Source organism: Equus asinus, unplaced genomic scaffold (assembly GCF_041296235.1).
Source record: "Equus asinus isolate D_3611 breed Donkey unplaced genomic scaffold, EquAss-T2T_v2 contig_33, whole genome shotgun sequence".
Taxonomy (NCBI): Eukaryota; Metazoa; Chordata; class Mammalia; order Perissodactyla; family Equidae; genus Equus; species Equus asinus.
Genome location: NW_027224994.1, coordinates 38,485 through 44,484, shown reverse-complemented (window position 1 = coordinate 44,484; position 6,000 = coordinate 38,485). Strand labels below are relative to the sequence as shown.

At 71.5% G+C, this 6,000-nt stretch overlaps 2 non-coding genes across 2 annotated transcripts; both read left to right on the top strand.

Moving 5' to 3' along the window:
* The first annotated feature begins 1,270 nt into the window (after window positions 1–1,270).
* LOC139043705 (5S ribosomal RNA) lies at window positions 1,271–1,389 on the top strand. The gene has a single exon (XR_011500773.1). It is a non-coding gene; the product is annotated as a 5S ribosomal RNA (ribosomal RNA).
* A 4,135-nt stretch (window positions 1,390–5,524) lies between these two features.
* Window positions 5,525–5,643, top strand: LOC139043704 (5S ribosomal RNA). The gene has a single exon (XR_011500772.1). It is a non-coding gene; the product is annotated as a 5S ribosomal RNA (ribosomal RNA).
* The last annotated feature ends 357 nt before the right edge of the window (window positions 5,644–6,000 follow it).

The window sequence follows — 6,000 nt, the reverse complement described above, 5'->3', positions numbered from 1 at the left end:
CCGGCAGAAAGAGGAAAAGAGCCAGAGCGAAGAAGCGGAGAGAAAGGAACACACAAACCCGGACGCACACACACACACAGGCACACAGACACACAGGCGCGCGCGCGCGCGCGCGCGCACACACACACACACACACACACACACGCCTACACACCCACTCGCACAACCCGCACAAGCACACGCACACGCAAGCGCAGACAGAGCGCGCCAGCGAGCTCCGGTGCCTGCCTGTGGTTCCTGGGCGATGGCGGGGCAGCGATGCCGGGAGCCCGGGACTCCTGAGAGCCTGTCTGCGCGGCCTAGGGCCCCAGGGGTGATCGCCAGCCCCGGGGCCCCTGCCTCCTGGCCCGGGCCCAGCTCCAGCACCACCGCCCTCCTGGGGGGGAAGCGAGCTCTTGGGCAGAGCCTCTCTGGGTCAGGGTGGGTGTCTGTCTAGGTCCGTGTCTTGGATCCTCTCCGTGTCGCCGTTTCTCTGTTTCTCCGTGTCTCTGTCTCTGTCTCTGTCTCTGGGTCTCTGGGCTGGCGCCAGCAGGAGCTGTCCAGGGTCCCCGCGAGGGGCGGGTTGGGGGCGGGGTGCCGGTCTCCTGGGCGGCGCTGGCGGGGGGGAAGTGTGGCCGCCCCGCCTCCCCGCTCCCTCAGGGGCAGCGCGGCGGGCTTCCGCTGACGCCCTCTGGTCGCGCCGGTGGCTCCGCCTGGGTTTGGGCAAGTCGGGGCCCGGCCGGCGCCGCAGAGGTCAGGGCTCCCGCTGGGAGGCCCCTCGGGCCGGAGGGGACTCAGAGGAGCACGGGCCCGGCGGCCCGACGCCCCGACGCCTCGGGCCAAGTGCCCCGCGCCACCCCCCTCCCAGCAGCCGCATCTCCTGCGACCCATCGCCGGATCCGAGCGGCCAGGGCGGCCTGGAGTGTTCCCGGGCCGCGAGGGGAGAGCGCCCAGCCAGGCGCCCCGCCCCCATCCCCGCCCCCACCGCCGCCCCCACCACCCCTCGTTTCCCACCGCCGCCCGCCCCGCCCCGCCTCCTCGCACCCCGGGCTGCTCCAGGCCTCCGCGCCCTGGGAGGGCAGCAGGGCGGGGCAGCGCAGGGTTTGGCTGGCCCGCTGGCCGCGCCCGAGGCGGCCGCGGCGGGAGGCAGCAGCGGGAGGAAGGCGGCAGGCCGGGCGCGGGCGCAGGGGGCGCCGGCGGCGGGTGCGCGTCACAGAGGCCTGGGCGCGCGCGAGCCGCGGGCCGGGCGACGCGGCGCGGCTTCTTAGGGGCGCCGGCGGCAGGCGCCAGCGTCTACGGCCATACCACCCTGAACGCGCCCGATCTCGTCTGATCTCGGAAGCTAAGCAGGGTCGGGCCTGGTTAGTACTTGGATGGGAGACCGCCTGGGAATACCGGGTGCTGTAGGCTTTTGCCTCCCTCGCCTTTTGCCGCCGGCCGGGCGCGGCTCCCTCCGCGCTCCTGCCGCCCCTCCTCCGTCCTGCGGCCTCCGGCCTCCGTCCTCCGCGGACGCCCCCCACCCCTCCAGCCAGCCCGACCCCCCCCACCCTCCCCCTCCCCTCCCGCCCCCCTCCGCACCGCGGGCCCGCCGGCGCCGCCCATGGGCAGGGCCCAACCCCTCCCCGCCACAGCCCAACCCTTCCAGCTCGCGGCCCCACCCGAACCCAGGGCCAATCGGGGCCAGCCCGGCGGGACCGGGACCGGGACCGGGACCGGGACCCCGACGCCGCACACGCCGCCGGCCGGCTCCCTCTGGCCTCGGCCTCTTCCCACCCGCTCGGCTCCCGCTCCGGTGACACCCCAGCCCTTCCCTCGGCGCCCCGCCCCCGCCGCCCCAGCCGCCGGGTAGAGTCGTCCTGTCAGGTGGAACGGATTCCACGGCGGTGCCGGGAGGCCCAAACGGGTCCCAAAGCGACCAGCCCCGCCCACCGAGGAAAGGCACCTGGTCAGGCTTTTCCAGACACCGCCCGCTTCTCCAAGGACAGGGCGGACTGGGTTAGAGAGGAGCGTCTCGGGCACCTCACCCAAGACGGGATGGCTTCTGCCTTTGCTGGCGTCTCTGCCGCTGCAGGTCATCTTCTAAAACCTGGTACCCGCTTGCTTGTCCTTGAGAGGCTCATTCACAATCAACACTCCTTTCCCGACCTAAGTTTGTCCCTGTCAGTTTGTCTCGCTTTTCCTTCCAGAAGCCCCCTTCCCGGGGTGGGGGGGAGGGGGGGAGGTGGTGGTGGTGGGGGGGGGGGTAGGGGGGTGGGTGGGTCTGAGTTTCAAGCTCCACCTGACTAGGATCCCATTCTGCTTTCGCCTTCGGGCGGTCCTGCCTCGCTTGGAAACGCTGCTACGTTGCTCCTGGTGGATGAGCTTGCGTTCGTTTTGAGTTTGAGAACGCTGGATGCAAAGACGAGGAGTCTTGATGGCTGAGGCTTTTGGTGTCCCCTCACTCGGGGGCCTCCCTCTCTTCCCGCCTCCCCCCGCCTCCCCACCCACCCCCTCACACCCGACCCCTACCACCCCAGGGCCCCGGCCGGGCCCCGCCCCTCCAGGCCGCATCTGTCAGAGGGAGTTGAAAAGCCTCCTGACAGGACACGTCCTCCCTCAGCAGCCAGCCCTTCCTGGCTCCCTGGCTTCAGCTTTCCGTTCGCGTGGCTCGGGCAGCCTTTCGCATCTTCTTTGCACCTGCCTGTGTTTGCAACAGAGGACCGTGGCCAAGGGATCCAGGAAACCGGGAGGAGAGCTGGCTTCCGGGGAGGCGAATGGGAAGGACAGGGAGGCAGAGAGGGAGCCTTGCCTCAGAGAACGGACTTTGAACCCCCGAAGGGAAAAGTCCTCCAGATAAATCACGTCTTCCCCACCGAATCCAAGAGCCATACTCGCTCGCTGTGGAAAAATGGGGACATCCCGGTCAAAGCAGGACGAGAGAGGACCCAAAGCTCCCTCCTCTCCCCGTTCAGCCATCGTCGTCCTGGGAGGGAGTCTCTTCGCGGTTCGCTTCTCCTGCCGGCCCCGTTTCCCCTCCTGCCAACCCAGCGCCTCTCTCGCCTGCTCCTCGCTTCCTCGGGCTGCGGGCTGCGGGCTGCGGGATGGGGGAGGGGGGGGGTGCGGTGCGCGTCGCTCCCTGCCAGCTCGTGCCCGGGGTGGTTCTGACGGGTCCCCGGATCTGATCTCCGAGGAGCACCTTCTGCGGGGAGAAGCGGGACTGCGTCCCTGTCAGTTTCCCGGAGCGCGGGACCGGAGCCTTGCCCCGAAACGCAGGCTCGGGAGACCGAAGTCCTGAGCTGAAACCCAAGGGGCGCCGTCTCCCGCGAGTGACGTGCCCTCCCTGAGCTGCGCTTTCCTCCTCTGGTGCGAGGGGGTCCTGGCGTTCGTGCCTCCTTGCGGGGGCGAGTGCTGGTGAGAACGCAAGCGGGAAATACGGAGCAGACCGCTCAGCACGGAGCGCGGCCTCGGTGGGGGCCCGGGCCTCGGCCGCCGTCCTTCCCCACGAGCCTACTTCTTGCCGCCGAGGCTCATCCAGCACCCAGGGATCGATCGCCTGGCTGCTTCCGGCCAGACACTCTCCTAGGTGCTGGCCACCCAGCAGCCGAGAACGCGGGTGCCAATCTCGGCCTCCGGGGCGTTCGCCTCCTCGCCTCTGGGGCCGCAAGACCAGCGGTGTGCCTACGCATGCCGGCCAGAGGTGGCAGAACCTGACGAGGACACGTGCCGTGGAAAATGGAGAGCTTGGCGCCCCGGAGGGCCTCGTCGGACGTCTGTGGATGGCCGTCGCTCTCTTTGCCGAAGCCCGCCCCCTGCCCATCTTCTCTCCGTCCCAGGGTCCCCTTTCCAGTGGGACGCAAGAAGGCCCACAGGGCCCAAACGCTGGAGACGGGCAGCGCACACAGCGCGCCCTGGGTCCCGGGGGGTGCGGCGGGAAAGCCTTGCGGCACAGAACCCTGAAGCCCAGAGGTCTCGAGACAGGGAGAGCCGGGACGTCGGCAGGCACCGACGGGCCTTCGGACGCGACTCTTCCTCCCCGTCATCACACCGTGCTGCTCCTCCCTCCGTCCTGGGCGCGAGCGCGCTCTTGGGAAGACGGAGGCGCCTTCGTCGGTGACCTAGCGGGCGGGAGATCCCGGGCAACGTCCCCAGCGGCACTTGAGCAGAACGGGGACGCTGCGGTCGGTCGTCGGGGAGGGGCTTCTACATGTCTGGTAGATGGAGCTGCTTTCTCGTGCCAAGTTCTCTGGGCCCTGACTTTTCTGCCTGCTCCTTCTATCAACTCAGTAAGGTCGGGGGTGCCCGGCAGAAAGAGGAAAAGAGCCAGAGCGAAGAAGCGGAGAGAAAGGAACACACAAACCCGGACGCACACACACACACAGGCACACAGACACACAGGCGCGCGCGCGCGCGCGCGCACACACACACACACACACACACACACGCCTACACACCCACTCGCACAACCCGCACAAGCACACGCACACGCAAGCGCAGACAGAGCGCGCCAGCGAGCTCCGGTGCCTGCCTGTGGTTCCTGGGCGATGGCGGGGCAGCGATGCCGGGAGCCCGGGACTCCTGAGAGCCTGTCTGCGCGGCCTAGGGCCCCAGGGGTGATCGCCAGCCCCGGGGCCCCTGCCTCCTGGCCCGGGCCCAGCTCCAGCACCACCGCCCTCCTGGGGGGGAAGCGAGCTCTTGGGCAGAGCCTCTCTGGGTCAGGGTGGGTGTCTGTCTAGGTCCGTGTCTTGGATCCTCTCCGTGTCGCCGTTTCTCTGTTTCTCCGTGTCTCTGTCTCTGTCTCTGTCTCTGGGTCTCTGGGCTGGCGCCAGCAGGAGCTGTCCAGGGTCCCCGCGAGGGGCGGGTTGGGGGCGGGGTGCCGGTCTCCTGGGCGGCGCTGGCGGGGGGAAGTGTGGCCGCCCCGCCTCCCCGCTCCCTCAGGGGCAGCGCGGCGGGCTTCCGCTGACGCCCTCTGGTCGCGCCGGTGGCTCCGCCTGGGTTTGGGCAAGTCGGGGCCCGGCCGGCGCCGCAGAGGTCAGGGCTCCCGCTGGGAGGCCCCTCGGGCCGGAGGGGACTCAGAGGAGCACGGGCCCGGCGGCCCGACGCCCCGACGCCTCGGGCCAAGTGCCCCGCGCCACCCCCCTCCCAGCAGCCGCATCTCCTGCGACCCATCGCCGGATCCGAGCGGCCAGGGCGGCCTGGAGTGTTCCCGGGCCGCGAGGGGAGAGCGCCCAGCCAGGCGCCCCGCCCCCATCCCCGCCCCCACCGCCGCCCCCACCACCCCTCGTTTCCCACCGCCGCCCGCCCCGCCCCGCCTCCTCGCACCCCGGGCTGCTCCAGGCCTCCGCGCCCTGGGAGGGCAGCAGGGCGGGGCAGCGCAGGGTTTGGCTGGCCCGCTGGCCGCGCCCGAGGCGGCCGCGGCGGGAGGCAGCAGCGGGAGGAAGGCGGCAGGCCGGGCGCGGGCGCAGGGGGCGCCGGCGGCGGGTGCGCGTCACAGAGGCCTGGGCGCGCGCGAGCCGCGGGCCGGGCGACGCGGCGCGGCTTCTTAGGGGCGCCGGCGGCAGGCGCCAGCGTCTACGGCCATACCACCCTGAACGCGCCCGATCTCGTCTGATCTCGGAAGCTAAGCAGGGTCGGGCCTGGTTAGTACTTGGATGGGAGACCGCCTGGGAATACCGGGTGCTGTAGGCTTTTGCCTCCCTCGCCTTTTGCCGCCGGCCGGGCGCGGCTCCCTCCGCGCTCCTGCCGCCCCTCCTCCGTCCTGCGGCCTCCGGCCTCCGTCCTCCGCGGACGCCCCCCACCCCTCCAGCCAGCCCGACCCCCCCCACCCTCCCCCTCCCCTCCCGCCCCCCTCCGCACCGCGGGCCCGCCGGCGCCGCCCATGGGCAGGGCCCAACCCCTCCCCGCCACAGCCCAACCCTTCCAGCTCGCGGCCCCACCCGAACCCAGGGCCAATCGGGGCCAGCCCGGCGGGACCGGGACCGGGACCGGGACCGGGACCCCGACGCCGCACACGCCGCCGGCCGGCTCCCTCTGGCCTCGGCCTCT